The 16937-nt window shown below is 42.9% G+C and overlaps 1 pseudogene; it reads left to right on the top strand.

The window, feature by feature from the left end:
* The first annotated feature begins 5835 nt into the window (after positions 1 to 5835).
* Positions 5836 to 16937, top strand: part of LOC131428972 (uncharacterized) — a 28002-nt pseudogene continuing 16900 nt past the window's right edge.

Genomic DNA, 16937 nt, shown 5'->3' with positions numbered 1-16937 from the left:
CAAGGTGTATTACCAAATCCTTCCTGTAACTATTCACGCACAAGGCAAACAGTTAGATACATTCGCTTTCCTGGATCATGGATCTTCGAACAGTCTCATTCTGGATAAGGTTGCTAATGAGTTAGGTCTAGAAGGACCAATATCCCTTGAGTATTAAATGGACCAATGACTCAATACATGAGGACAACCAAAGTCGAAGTGTTTGTTTCAAAATATCCGGTACAAACAAAAATCGGTATCAAATGGAGAGTGTACGTACAGTAAGTAAATTATCACTACCACGCCAAACACTCGAGTATAATGAAATTAAAGAAAAATACACACACCTCAAAAATATTCCGATACAAGGGTATGTCAATGCCGAACCAACGTTATTAATTGGACTTGATCATCCACGACTGCTAACGGCAACGAAACCACGTATAAATGAAATCGGACCAGTCGCGGCCAAGACACCCATCGGCTGGGTAATATACGGCAGGACAAACTCTAGACATCAACAGGACACATATTCATGCGTTATTGAGGAACAAGATGCTCTCCGTGAGGAAATACAGAAATATTTTTCAACCGAAGAATTCGGTGCCAAAGTCACTCATCACAATCACATAAGTACCGAAGACAAGTTGGCCAACCAAATTATCCAGCAAACAATGAAATATAATGGTTATCAATATGAGATCGGACTGCTTCGGAAGCAAACAAGGACTATTATGCCAAAAACAGAAAGCTTTAAAGCAGCATTAAAAAGACTAGAATACACCGAAGCAAAGATGCGAAAAGATCCAGAATTTTCTGAATGGAATAAGGAAAAGATTCAGGAGTACGTTAAGAAAGGCTACTGTTGCGTTTGTGCTCAGTTCATTTAGCATATTCAATAGTTAGCACTATAAAAAACAAAATAAACAACAAATAGTAATAGTATTTAGCGGGTAATAGCACCACCGATTCCCTCCATCGAAAGTCAAATCTTATTCGTCAGCCAACAACACAAATTGAACAAGACAATAACACACAGGCCAGCAACTCTGGCATCACTGCTTGTTTACGAACTGCTTCCTCGGCAAACGCACCATGTGAAACATGCGAACACTAGCTTCCGCACAAACGTCAAACAGCACAGAAAGGGAAAAGCAAAGAACATACACAGTCGGCTCAATCAGTCATCGGAGGCGGACGTCAAATTCACTCCGCAGTGATACGAAACAATTCGCCGCTATCGGCCATTCTACATCGTCTGAAAACGTGGCCGTAAACAGGTATGTGCTGGTTCACTCAAACCATCCAAAACTATTGCAATCGTCGATTACAGCTCGAAGATCCGTCCACAACGACTAGCAAGAGGAAAACCAGCTAACGAACTGGGTAGCAGAACGACTGCGAAGCTGTTAAAGCAAATCTAGCGCCAGGAAAAAGCAAAACCCCAAAAGCGGTGTGATAGGAAACTTGTTCGCGAATCGGCGGGCACCAAGCATATTAACGGACACCCCGAAAGGGTAATAACTCACCAAAGAGGGTGGTCACGCAAAGATTCAACGTAGCCATTATTTCAGGGTTTTGTTGTTTTTGGTTCGCCTCGTATTTCTCCGGCGACGGCTCAATTCATTGCGTCGGCAGGCGTGCTATCATCGACCCAAGCGGCGCGCAGACAGACAACGATTCTCGTACTTCCAGTTTGGTGGACTGACCCTCTCGTTTGATTCGAGCACTGTGACGGTGGACAAAGCGCATACGGATCGAGAAAAGTACCGTGGCCGGACTCAGTGCGAAACTCGCGGCGTTGGATACCGGCGAGTGAATGCTGACGGAACGAGCGACGTCTTTGAGCTGCAGCTGATAGATCGCCGGAAGAGAGCAGCCATTGTGTGTTCGCCGTTGGCAAAATGGCGACGTAATTGAGATGATTCATAGGCTAAGTTCACAAGTCTCCGGTACCGTGAGTAGAAAATCACTATTGTAAATATTATGAGATAACGCTGAGGAAAGTGAAGAATTTAGAGACGGTGGAGGAAGGAAGGTATTGTGAGGTTATGATTTGTAGAGGATGGAAAAATAGAGAAAGAGTGCGAAGAGCAGGCCAGTTTTGAGCGAGAAGGTAGGAATGTAGGGAAAGGAGGAGGAAAGTACAGTTGAGTGAGGTTATGATGATGGCTTGTGATTGAATATAAACGCATGAAATGACACACCGACTTCATTTTGATTTGTTTGAGCAAGCCTGGAGTAATAATGGCGCCCAACAAAACGAACCATTTTAATCTGTGGTTTATGCATATTTAATAGTTCGTTTAGTGTTTGTTTTTGGATTTTAAAGAAAATAGATTTTTGGCACGATCCAAGAGTATTGCATTAGGTTGCTGATTTTGCAACTCAATTGCTTTTATTTAGTTGGCTAATCATAGACCTTAAGGATCATGGATCCATCAAGCCTGACAGAAGAAGAGATTTGGTATGAATTGGCGTTGCGCCACGTGAATAATCTCGGCGTACTTCCTCGCAGAGCAAGATCCGTTCGCTTACGGGCGCTCATGCAAGAGGATGAAATTAAAGGAACCATTTATAATAGCTCCGCTCATGTAATGAACGCTGCAGATTACATCAGATATGTAAGCAACAAAAGTTGCCAACCACGAAAATAAAAAATACGCCAAACTGTGGCTGACACACCACGGTGTTATTTTGCATCGGAAGTCCTCGTTCGGCGGTAATCATTTGGACAAGGAATTACACAATTCAGCTATGCAGTCGGCGAGCAAGGAGCTGACGACGAGGAGCAATATGCTATTCACACACGTACTTCGGCAATGGCTCGAGGACCTAAATCAAAAATCGAAACTTCGCTAATCCTTGCATTTAAAAGGACCAGCACTTCAGAATCTCTGCCGAACACGGTCTAACCACTGTAACCGTTGTTACCAATAAAATTGCAAAATATCTGGTTTTGGGTAAAATAATGATAGATAACGATAGATGGATAGGAGTAAATTTTTAAGTACATCGTTGCTATAAAAATAAATATGTATATACAAATACAACCCTGTTGGGTCAGTTCTCCTGATTGGTAGGAGTAGGGCTTAGGGAACTGAATGGTTGGTGATAGGAGAGATCTCGAATTACAGCTCTCTTGGGTTCTGACCGTGGAAGTAAAAAGGTGGCTACGAGTACAGTTCGATAGTAGCATATAAAGTTCTTGAGTAAATTGTGTGATTTCGGACGGTCGAACCGGCTAAGAAAGCCCCGATCACTGGGTCTCTATCCGACACCAGTTAACCGTTAAGGATCGGAAAAGCGCCTGTTCTCGCCCTGTCTGGTTTTCTCCAGCACGGCTAACCGTAAAAGAGCCCGGCAGGCTGTCGTCGCGGGTCCGTCCGTCAAGCAGCAAACTTCACTCCGCCCGCTAATTCTCAAGGACGACCATCGTACACCCACCCGTGTTGAATCTGACATCTGCCAGTGTGCGGCAGAGGACTACCTAGCCACAAGGTTTCGTCATCGCCCGGAGCCATCAGAATTCGTCGATCATCTATCGAGCCACCACGTTACATGTGTGCAAGGAATATCGCTACCGGTACCGCCCTAACCACACCGTTTAACTATACGATAGGAGCAGTCTAGAGTTAGGCAAATCACGTGGGTAATTATATTATTGTTAACTGCACATTATCATCTTTGCCTGAACCCAGATCCGAAAGCTCTCCCAAACAACGCTAATACGACCCTGGGACTCGAGGAGCAAAAAAAGAGGCCATGTGTGCCCACCCCGGAACGTGTATACTAGACGTTGGGGCTTAGAACTCGTTCTCCTCAAGAACAGGTTAATTTCATCCTCGGGGGCTAAGAGCAGCCGCGTCCCAAGAAGGTAACATTTGGCGCCCAACTAAAATTACTTAACGTTTCCTAGGAGAAGTAAAAATATTCTCTGAATATTTTCACTTTTCAGTTGTGGGGGAGTTTTCGCTGCAAAATTTCATTTTTCACAAAAGACGATAGATTGCTGTTCGTTTCCGATTGGTTGGTGAAAAAAAAAAAACAAGAGCATTAAACTAAAATATAGCTGCGGAACCCCTAATTACCGATTCCGCGGTCGTGACAATTAAAAACACGCGAGGAACAGAGGAATTATCGAAGACACGCATATCGTTACGATTTTAGGCCTTCTGTCTCTAATTAAATTAGAAGTATATTTGAAAATCACTGAAATACTGGAATTTCGGATTGTGAGTCATTCAGCGTTTACACCAGTCGCATTAAGTGTTTATTCGAGTCTACTAACGCAATTAAAAATTTGATTTCACAATGCCGCGATTCTCCGATCCCGATTTGTTATCGTTATACAGAACCATGCGCGTTGATCATCTAACGCCGGATGAGCTGGACTATGAGCTGCTTCTGCGCGATATCGTTATCGTCGATGATGACTCTCGGTGCAAACGTCGTCGTCGATTAAGCCAAATCCTAAAAGAAGAGAGAGCAGGTCGTGAGTTCATTGTTCACTATGAGCAAGATCCTGAAGCCGATCTTGATATTTGCAAAAAAATATCTAACGAAATACTTCGTATCCTATCCTCTAAAGTAAAAAATCGCAATTATTGCAAAGCACGATTGCTCCATTTAGGTAACCGAATCGTTTTAATTAAAAACCACAGCAGCGAACATGTGCAAGGACAATGTAACGAAGAATACAAAAAAGTCTTACAACTGTTCTCAGAATATTTCTGGGTTAAACCTAATTTATGTTCTGAGGATGATTTACTTTCTAGCAGCGACGAGTCACTGATGTCCGCTGATGATGTGAGAAGTAGATCATTTCCTCTTTGCATGGGGGCAATACGTAAACGGTCAAAACAAAATTTTATCACTAAAGAGGATTTCACTTCCGCCATGAAGGAAATCGGAGGGTTATTCCAAGACTTAACAAATCAATTAAAAAGCGTGAGGGAAGATTTGCGATCTCAGCCCCGCCCTTCATCATCGCTTTTGAAGGACATGGAGATTTCCGATATTATTCCTGAACTGCCAGTTTCCGTATCGGGTATTCAATATACGAACCCCACGAAAACCCCCAACGCAGACGTAAGCGAAAGCATATCGTGGTCTTACCCCATGTCAACCGATGTAGTTACTACCGCAGTGAGTAAAAGCATACCCTTTCCTCCACAGATACCCAGGTCAAATAGTGAAATATTTACTACAAAACCTTTCTATTTTCCGTCGAAGAATGTTTTCAATGAGAATGAATTTCCTCCAATAACTTCTCAAACCCCCAAACCACGTTGGTCGTGGTATGATACGTTCCATAAGCCATCAGAGCAATATTGCTCGTGGGCAGAAAGAAATCAGTTTTTATCTCATCCGTCACTAAACCCACCCGTTTCATGTACTAACGTTCCAAACACCAGGTCTCCTCCATTCGATCCATACAATTTTCGACCGATAAACTTACCACCCGCTGACCCACTCCGTTTAGAGTTTCCCGGTCGCAAAGTAACACCCGTTTCACAATGGAAAATTCAAAAATATAAAGCAGACGACCAAGGACTAGGAATGAATGAGTTTTTGGATAATGTGATTCAGTTAGCCATCTCGGAACATGTTTCCGAAGCTGACCTGTTTGATTCAGCCATTCATCTTTTCGATGGTCCAGCCTTGAATTGGTATACTGCTATGAGAAGCCAACATCGCTTAGTTAACTGGAAAGACCTTGTGGACCAATTCCGATCGGCATTTCGTCATCCCGACTTAGATGCTGTTTTGCGAGTTAAAATATACCAAAACCGACAACAACGAAATGAGACATTCCAACAATATTACCTCCAGATGGAGAAATTATTTAGAAGCATGTCCCAGCCCATGGCTGACACGGACAAGCTCGAGGTTCTGAAAATGAACCTGAGGTATGATTATAGGAAATTACTGGTGGGTAAAGAAGTCACCTCACTGTCGAAGTTGGTGTCTTTAGGTCACGATCTAGATGCCGCTGATTCGTCGGCATTTTCCAAAGTATTTGGCATTCCAAAAAAAGAGTCATGTACGATTGCTGCGAACTACAGTAACAAAAATAACAATGAACAATACTCTCGCATTTTTCATAACAAGAGTCAATTGAACCTCAACCCGAAACAGAAGGATAATGTTGGAAACTCTAAATCGAAAATCGAAGACCGACCACGAAATTTGATACAAATGGAGCCGACCCCGGGAACTTCCAAGAGCAGACCTAATGAACCTTTCAAAAATAATACTAACAAACCCGAGGCCTTCTCCAAACTAGTAAGCAATTACCGCCCTCCCAGCAATAATCAGTGTTTCAATTGTTTAGAGGATCATAAGGGCATAGAGTGTCCTTTCCCGAAAAGACTGTATTGCACCGCATGCGCGTTCCCAGGGGTCGAATCGAAATATTGCCCTTACTGTAAAAAAAACATCCGACGAGAGCCCTAAAGTCGTCGGGTTCTCCACAAACGCATATTTTAAACTCTTTCCAAAACCTGCTGCTAGATTTAGGTAACCATTACTGGTTAAGGAGTAATGAAGTGGATGAAGGCCTTCCAACACAAGTTAATAAAATCACTTTAACCTCACCTGATGGCATGGACGACCGTCCTCATATCCAATTAGGTTTATTTGATTTAACAATCTTCGGTCTACTGGACAGTGGAAGTCACCGCACTATGTTTAATGCGACAACCTTTAATCGCCTTCGAAATGTAAATCTGACGAAGCTGACTCAGTCCATTCAACTGGTGACGGCCAGTGGGAGCCCCCTGGCCATTGCGGGAGAAGTTTTAGTTCCATTTTCATTCGAGGGACGTGTGAGAGTCATACCCACCTTGGTCGTCCCCGAGCTAACCCATAATTGCATATGCGGAATAGATTTTTGGCATGCGTTTGGAATCCGTCCTTCGATTTCCACATACCTATTATCCACTTCTGAACCTTCCATAATCGAGCGGCCAGATAGCCCGATGATTTTGTCTGAAATTGAGAAAAGAAAATTAGAAGAGGTAAAATCAGATTTCAAAGTAGCGAGTCCGGATAAGTTAGAGACCACACCGTTGATTGAACATGAAATCATTCTCAAACACCAACACCTATCGGAGAAACCTGTTCGACAATATCCATATCCCATTGCACCAAAGATCCAGGAAGGACTGTTTGCGGAGGTTGATTGGTTATTAACAAGAGGCATAATTGAAGAATCCAATTCAGATTGGTCTCTTAATATCGTACCGATTCGAAAACCCACCGGCGCAATACGTTTATGTCTCGATGCTCGTAAGCTTAATGAGCGCACGAGTCGCGATGGTTACCCTCTTCCTCATCCTGGACGCATATTGGGTCGATTACCACGAGCTCGGTATCTCAGTACTATCGACCTCACAGAAGCTTTTCTTCAGATTCCACTGTCTCGCACCTCACGCAAATACTGTGCATTCAGTGTACAAGGCAAGGGAATGTACCAGTTCACTCGCCTGCCTTTTGGCCTTGTCAATAGCCCGGCCACCTTGGCCAGACTAATGAACCGGGTATTAGGACAGAGCGCTCTGGAACCAAACGTCTTTGTGTACTTAGACGATATCGTCATAGTCACAGAGACGTTTGAAGAACACATCCAATTACTCAAGGAAGTGGCGAGGCGTTTGCGGGAAGCAAACCTTTCAATCAAATTAGAAAAATCTCATTTTTGCCGCTCAGAAATTCCCTTTTTAGGATACATTCTGTCTTATCGAGGTTTGCAAACGAACCCTGAAAAGATCAGACCAATCGTAGAATATGAACGCCCAACAAACATAACAAAGTTACGCCGATTCATTGGCATGGCCAACTACTACCGACGATTCATATCCGATTTTAGCCGCATTATTGCCCCCCTTTCAGAACTTTTGAAAACCACAACAAAACTTCTGAAATGGACCACGGCTGCTGAAGAGGCTTTCCAAAATATCAAAGAAAGGCTCATAACGGCTCCCATTTGAGTACTTCTCAAAAAAATTGACTACCACTGAACGTAATTATCATGCCACCGAAAAAGAGGGGTTGGCGGCCCTCTTGTCGATTGAACACTTTCGTGGATTTATCGAAGGAAGCCATTTCACGTTAGTGACCGATTCGTCGGCACTAACCTTTATAATGCGGACGAAGTGGAAAACGTCATCTAGATTGAGTCGCTGGAGTCTGACGCTCCAACAGTACGACCTAACCATTCAGCACCGACGGGGAAAAGAAAACGTTGTGCCAGACGCTCTTTCCCGGAGCGTGGCCGTAATAACAGTGAAACCGGAATCAGACTGGTTTAATAATCTTAAGCGAAAAGTTGTGGAATGTCCTGAAAACTATCCTGATTTTCGTATTCAGAACGATCAGCTAATGAAGTTAGTTTTTTCGAATGATATTTCCGATGCCAGATATGATTGGAAAATAATACCCGCTCCAGAGGTTAGAAGGTCAATTCTAACTGCCTCACATGATGATTGCCTGCATATAGGTATTGACAAAACACTTGCTAAAATTCGCCAACATTACTATTGGCCAAAAATGATCCGTGACGTTCGAGCATATGTGCAAAAATGCTCTGTATGTAAGGAAATAAAGCCTGCTCATACACCCACCGTTCCATTGATGGGAGACATGCGAGTGTCCAACCGTCCATGGCAGATTATAGCAATCGATTATATCGGCCCTTTGCCCCGGACACGGTCAGGAAAACAGTACATTCTCGTGATCATGGATCTTTTTAGCAAGTGGACGCAATTGCATGCTTTTCCAAGCATATCAGTCACGACCCTTATAACCGTTTTGCGGGATCAGTGGTTTTATCGAAATTCTATACCTTCAATCCTCCTCACTGATAATGCAAGCACCTTCATATCGAAGGAGTTCAATTCATTATTGGATCAATTTGGTGTGAAACACTGGCTAACGTCCAGATATCACTCCCAAGCAAACCCAGTGGAGCGTCTAAATCGGTCAATTAACACCGCAATACGCTCATACGCTAGGCATGACCAGCGATCATGGGACACCCGTCTGTCCGAGATCGAGTTGGTTATCAACTCTACAGTACATACATCGACAGGATTTAGTCCATTCTTCGTAACTCGAGGCGAAGAAGTGGTTTTAAAAGGAACCGATCACGAGTTGTTCAACGATGACGATGAACCAACGTTAGAATCCCGCATTGCCCGAATTAGAGAAAAAACCTCAAAAATTTTCGAAATTGTCACCAAGAATCTCACTAAAGCACACAACTTATCTTCCCACAACTATAACTTGCGCCATCGTAAGGCAGCAAAACCATTTGAAGTGGGTTCGCATGTTTATAAACGGAACACTAAACAATCAAGTTCGAATGAATACTACAATGCCAAATTGGGTGCACAATATTTACCTTGTATCGTATTAGCTAGGCACGGTACGTCATCGTATGAATTGGCAGATTCCACCGGTCGAAATATTGGAGTTTGGCCAGCCAATTTATTGAAACCGGCATAAATAATCTGAAAATAATTTACAAAAGAAGTTTATTCAAGGGTAGTCATCGGGATTGTCGTTCCCAGTCTCTGTAGCGAAAGCGCTTGTGAAACAAAGAACTCATGACCTCAAGGCAAAAACAATAGGTGTTTAGTACTTACCGTCGACTATGATCCTCTCGTCCTAGCCCATTTTATACACTTACCGCGGAGTGTTTAAGCTTGGGTTTGCTTAGAGGTGTTCCAGACTAACAACAAATACCTATGCACTCACGATTGCATTTTACGTTAGACTTTTCGAGCTTATTAATAGCGAGTATAGACCTGCCGTGGCAAAATAAGTGAGCGTTCTACGAATACTGAGATTGAAAGACGTTTCAACCAGTATCCGTGACATTGTCCTTGAATAAAATCCCTCGAATAAAACGATCTCCGAAACCCGAAGTGTAGGGAAATTATACGGTCGACAACTAGCTTTCAAAATTCGAGCAGTCTCACTAGTGATCGTAACACACTAAGGCATTTTTGAGTCAGTGTAGAACTGATCGCGTAGCCTTGGTAAGATGGTCGAGAATCGAGACTAGCCGATTATAGAGAAGATTGTAGCGTAGACTTTTTAGTTATGATTCGGCATACTGCGGGAGTACATTAGTGAAAGTAAAATCGCGGTCGTATGCGTTCCGTGCGTTGAGGTTTTGGGAAGTGTAGAAAATGAAGAAGAGAAAAAAATGGAAGGAGTTTCCATCCTGAATTTTCAGTATTTCTTGTGAGCAGGGTTTAGAAAGCTTATTTTTCTGCCAATCTGTGAATTGATTATATTAAACCTATAGAAGGTCAGTGGTGATGTTCGAGGTGCGTGTCTGGAAGAAGTCTTCTGTTTTCTTCTCTTTTTTGATGAGCCGTCATATTATATAATTACTGTTAAGGTGAGTGGGTTCTGCAGCTGTATTGTAAAGATATTTAATGTTAAAAAAAAGGTCTCTTATGTACAAGAACCCTTTTTTTTTCACCGACCATGGGCGGATTGTAACCGTTGTTACCAATAAAATTGCAAAATATCTGGTTTTGGGTAAAATAATGATAGATAACGATAGATGGATAGGAGTAAATTTTTAAGTACATCGTTGCTATAAAAATAAATATGTATATACAAATACAACCCTGTTGGGTCAGTTCTCCTGATTGGTAGGAGTAGGGCTTAGGGAACTGAGTTGTCGCGGTGCAAATACGAAGGCGGAAATGGTACAAGAACTGGGACAGTCGAAAAGTGGAATGAATGGTTGGTGATAGGAGAGATCTCGAATTACAGCTCTCTTGGGTTCTGACCGTGGAAGTAAAAAGGTGGCTACGAGTACAGTTCGATAGTAGCATATAAAGTTCTTGAGTAAATTGTATGATTTCGGACGGTCGAACCGGCTAAGAAAGCCCCGATCACTGGGTCTCTATCCGACACCAGTTAACCGTTAAGGATCGGAAAAGCGCCTGTTCTCGCCCTGTCTGGTTTTCTCCAGCACGGCTAACCGTAAAAGAGCCCGGCAGGCTGTCGTCGCGGGACCGTCCGTCAAGCAGCAAACTTCACTCCGCCCGCTAATTCTCAAGGACGACCATCGTACACCCACCCGTGTTGAATCTGACATCTGCCAGTGTGCGGCAGAGGACTACCTAGCCACAAGGTTTCGTCATCGCCCGGAGCCATCAGAATTCGTCGATCATCTATCGAGCCACCACGTTACATGTGTGCAAGGAATATCGCTACCGGTACCGCCCTAACCACACCGTTTAACTATACGATAGGAGCAGTCTAGAGTTAGGCAAATCACGTGGGTAATTATATTATTGTTAACTGCACATTATCATCTTTGCCTGCACCCAGATCCGAAAGCTCTCCCAAACAACGCTAATACGACCCTGGGACTCGAGGAGCAAAAAAAGAGGCCATGTGTGCCCACCCCGGAACGTGTATACCAGACGTTGGGGCTTAGAACTCGTTCTCCTCAAGAACAGGTTAATTTCATCCTCGGGGGCTAAGAGCAGCCGCGTCCCAAGAAGGTAACACCACACATTATTTGATCTATCAACAATCATTACGATAGGTCTTTATCTCAGGCTTGGGTCTTGAACGAGATGGTATTCTTTTGCATGGGGATCACTATGAAATCTCACAAAATCAACGCGATCGGGAGGCGCGGTAAATCCTCTTATTAGGGCTCATAGTGATTTGGGTCGCGGAAATGCTTCCTTTACTCAACGCGCATTTAAGATTAGCCCACTAATCGTTCAAAGATTAGCCAACATTTAGTAGTAAATTTTGTTACATGTAAGATTTCTAGTTCTATTTGCATTCTAGAACTAGTATAGATCTAATGAGTGTCGAACCACAGGAGCGACGAAGCACAGAAGATGGGACAAGAACTAGCATAGAGACCTCTGCTAATTAGTGGGCGTTCAGATCACCTTTGGCAGAACTTGCTGCCGTTATGTTTGTTTGTTAGTTAGTTAGCTTAAAGTTGAGCTCTTAGATCTGGCGAGCTACAAGGCTTGCGTATATTAGCTATGATATAGTTATCACTATTTTGGGGTCTACCCAAGTCGGTAACATTTGGATCTGTTCTATCTCTATGAAATTTCTTGAAGAAATGAGTCTAAGAGTTTTTTGTGAGCTGCCTATCGACGCTCACAAAAAACTCTGTATCTGTGGTAAGGTTGTGTTGCGTTTGTGCTCAGTTCATTTAGCATATTCAATAGTTAGCACTATAAAACATATAAACGGCAAACGCACCATGTGAAACATGCGAACACTAGCTTCCGCACAAACGTCAAACAGCACAGAAAGGGAAAAGCAAAGAACATACACAGTCGGCTCAATCAGTCATCGGAGGCGGACGTCAAATTCACTCCGCAGTGATACGAAACAATTCGCCGCTATCGGCCATTCTACATCGTCTGAAAACGTGGCCGTAAACAGGTATGTGCTGGTTCACTCAAACCATCCAAAACTATTGCAATCGTCGATTACAGCTCGAAGATCCGTCCACAACGACTAGCAAGAGGAAAACCAGCTAACGAACTGGGTAGCAGAACGACTGCGAAGCTGTTAAAGCAAATCTAGCGCCAGGAAAAAGCAAAACCCCAAAAGCGGTGTGATAGGAAACTTGTTCGCGAATCGGCGGGCACCAAGCATATTAACGGACACCCCGAAAGGGTAATAACTCACCAAAGAGGGTGGTCACGCAAAGATTCAATGTAGCCATTATTTCAGGGTTTTGTTGTTTTTGGTTCGCCTCGTATTTCTTCGGCGACGGCTCAATTCATTGCGTCGGCAGGCGTGCTATCATCGACCCAAGCGGCGCGCGGACAGACAACGATTCTCGTACTTCCAGTTTGGTGGACTGACCCTCTCGTTTGATTCGAGCACTGTGACGGTGGACAAAGCGCATACGGATCGAGAAAAGTACCGTGGCCGGACTCAGTGCGAAACTCGCGGCGTTGGATACCGGCGAGTGAATGCTGACGGAACGAGCGACGTCTTTGAGCTGCAGCTGATAGATCGCCGGAAGAGAGCAGCCATTGTGTGTTCGCCGTTGGCAAAATGGCGACGTAATTGAGATGATTCATAGGCTAAGTTCACAAGTCTCCGGTACCGTGAGTAGAAAATCACTATTGTAAATATTATGAGATAACGCTGAGGAAAGTGAAGAATTTAGAGACGGTGGAGGAAGGAAGGTATTGTGAGGTTATGATTTGTAGAGGATGGAAAAATAGAGAAAGAGTGCGAAGAGCAGGCCAGTTTTGAGCGAGAAGGTAGGAATGTAGGGAAAGGAGGAGGAAAGTACAGTTGAGTGAGGTTATGATGATGGCTTGTGATTGAATATAAACGCATGAAATGACACACCGACTTCATTTTGATTTGTTTGAGCAAGCCAGGAGTAACACTACGCTCGAATGCTTACACCAGAGGAAATTACTCGAAGTAGCGAGAAGACGTATTATTTACCCCACTTCGCGGTCGTGAATCCAAATAAAACTCCACTCAAACCACGTCTCGTCTTTGATGCCGCTGCAAAGGTACAGGGAGTATCACTAAACACGGAATTGCTGTCTGGTCCAGACAACTTGACATCACTGTTCGGAATCCTACTAAGATTCCGAGATGGGAAATATGCAGTAGCTGGAGATATACAAGAAATGTTTTCACAAGTTAAGATACGGAAAGAAGACCAAGACGCTCAACGATTTCTATGGCGAGATGGAGATAACCGAAAACCTATGGCACATTACGTAATGCAAGTAATGACATTTGGTGCAACTTGCTCACCGGCAGTAAAAAAAAAAATGCAGAAAATTTCAAGGAATGTGAACCAAAGGCAGCAAACGCTATAATAACGCAGCATTACGTTGATGACTACTTGGATAGCTTTTCGACAATAGAAGCTACTGCAGTCACATTCGGAGTGATTAAAATTCACGAAGTCGCACATTTCATGATGAGAAACATCATATCAAACAACACAACAGTACTTAATTTTCTACCAGCAAAAAACATTGCAAACAAAACAACAACAAAGGAATTCACCGAAAAGAACGTAGCATCTGAAAAAGTCCTAGGTGTATACTGGGATACAACTTGGGATATAATTGGGTACGATTGGAACAATCCGACCCTGAAGTTATTCCAACGAAAAGAGAAGTCCTCTCAAGAATAGCTAAAATCTTCGACCCTCTAGGCCTTATCGCACATATTACGATCGGAGGAAAGATAATTATGCAACAAATTTGGAAAGAAGGCTCTGATTGGGATGATAAAATATCAACCAAACTGATGGAGACTTGGAGAGTTTGGATAGAAAAACTGTCTACCATAACCACGTTAAATATCCCAAGGTGTTACTTTACAAACAAACTGAACGCAAAGCTATACGAGCTACATGCTTGTGTCGATGCTTCAGAAAAGGCTTTTTCGGCAACAGTATATTTGTACGCAGAAACTACGCATGGACACCAAGTTAGCTTGATAGCAGCAAAAACAAGGGTTGCGCCAAATAAGGTAATGACAATTCCCAAACTCGAGCTTCAAGCTGCAGTACTGGGAACACGATTAGTCACCACGGTAAAACGAGAATTACGAATAAAAATCTCAAACGTAACAATGTGGTCAGATAGCAAAACCGTACTTTCCTGGATACGTAGCGACCATCGGAAATATAAAATCTTCGTAGCTAATCGTGTAAGCGAAATACTTGATGAAACAACTATTTCTTAGTGGAGATGGGTACTGTCGGGACAAAATCCAGCAGATGAAGCAACACGAGATAACTATATCGCAAGAGAGTCTATATGGTACACGGAGCCGGCCTTTCTGAAGAAAGAGAAGGATGTCTGGCCAAAAGACGAAAATCAAACTGCAGAAACCGATGAAGAAAGAAGGATCTGTAACATACAAGAGGTACAACCCCCAATAACTATACAAACAGAGTGGTGCTCGGACTGGAGACGACTGAAGAAAGCAGTTAGTTACTGGATAAAGTACGTCGAGAAACTGAGAGCAAAAGTAACGAAAACCGATTTCAACAGGCACATAACGCCTGCTAACTTTAAATTAGCAGAAATCCTACTATTGAGACAAACTCATTAGAATCTCCGGACGAGTAGAAAACATGAACCCTATACTACTACCAAACAAAGGTCATGTAACAAACCTCATTATAAAGCATTTCCACGAACAATACCTACATCGAGAAACGGAAACTGTCATAGCTCAAATACGCAAACATTTCTGGATTCTCAACATTAGGACCGCTGTGAAAAGAGTTGCAGCTAAATGTCAGTTTTGTAAAAATAAAAAGGCAAGCCCCCACCCACCTAAAATGGGCAATCTGCCAAGCTGTCGAACGACTCCCGGACTTAAACCATTTACACACACAGGAGTAGACTTTGTTGGACCTATGGAGGTCGTGATTGGAAGAAGATGCGAGACGCGCTGGGGCGCACTCTTCACCTGCATGGCAACCCGAGCGGTACACCTGGAGTTAGCAGATGACTTAAGTACAGATTCACTTATAATCTGCATCAAAAATCTCCAAAGCAGACGCGGCAAGGTATCGGAAATGTATAGCGATAATGGAACTAATATGGTTGGAGCTAGTAAACTTATGAAGGAATTAGAGTACCGAACAGCCATTGAAGGAATAATATGAAATTTTATACCACCCTCTGCTCCACATTTTGGAGGAGCTTGGGAACGCATGATACAAGAAGTCAAGAAACTTCTTAATGAAAAATTATGGCCGGTATCAAAACCAAAAGAAAGTGTGCTAAGAAATGCTTTAATTGAAATAGAGCAACAACAGCAACAGCAACAGTCGACCGCTCACACACATACCCATGGATGCCAACGATGATGAACCCTTAACTCCAAATCATTTTTTGATTGGATGCTCAGGAGGAACATATCCATCTCTTAACGATACAACCAAAACCGAAGCATCAAGAGAAAACTGGAAGAAAGCTCAACTTGCTACTAGTAAATTCTGGGATAGATGGAGTACTGAATACCTTCCCAAATTAAATAAATGAGAAAAATGGAGACAAACCGCTGACCCTTTACAACCCGGCGATGTCGTAGTTTTCCCAGAAGAGGGCAAGAAGGGAAAATTCCATAAAGGGATTATAACGGAAGTACGAAGATCAAAAGACGGACAGACAAGGTCTGCTATAGTACAAACAGAGAACACAAAACTTATACGACCTACAGTGAAATTGGCAAAATTAGACGTTAAGGGAGAAACGACCAATTTCGTTGGGTGCATAAAGGAACTCTCGACGAAGCGTAAAGAATGCGAACAGAGCTCAGCTTCAAGAGCAAACATGACAGACTGGGGCAAGCGTCAAAAGATCGACATAGATCTTGTAAAGCAGCTAGCAGAAAAACATAAAACTGCTCATCCATCAAGACCGAGAAAGCGAGTAATAAAAGCTAAACCAAATATGTGGGCCAAAATGCTCGTGACGACAGCAGCACTAATATCGTTAAATCAATCTTCCGGATTGAAACTAAAGCCTATATCAGATACAGGATTCATTTTCGATCACGAAGGATCTTGTCTTCTGAAGTCAGGTGTCTGGACTACTGAAATTGCCACTAATGTATCACCGACCGAAGACGCAAATTTTATTAATAGTATTTGTATGAACATTAAAACCGCTGTTGAAGCAGTAAAGAAGAAGATGAACCACCCGACACTCATCGATTTGACCGCCTCCATAGAACAACAATGTATTGCAGCTAAACAGGAGATTTTAGAGCCAGCCAGAACAAAAAGAGGAAAAGGAATCTTCGGATTTCTCAAGGATTTGTTATTCGGAGGTAATGAGCTAGAAGACCAAATTACGGCAATGCACATGAACGAAGAACAAAAGATTCATGACGTCACATATAGCTTAAATCAACTAAGTGAAAAAAAAATCAACAAA

Source organism: Malaya genurostris, chromosome 2 (genome assembly GCF_030247185.1).
Source record: "Malaya genurostris strain Urasoe2022 chromosome 2, Malgen_1.1, whole genome shotgun sequence".
Lineage (NCBI taxonomy): Eukaryota > Metazoa > Arthropoda > Insecta > Diptera > Culicidae > Malaya > Malaya genurostris.
The sequence above is the reverse complement of the archived record's forward strand: the minus strand, read 5'-3'. Positions and strand labels throughout refer to the sequence as shown.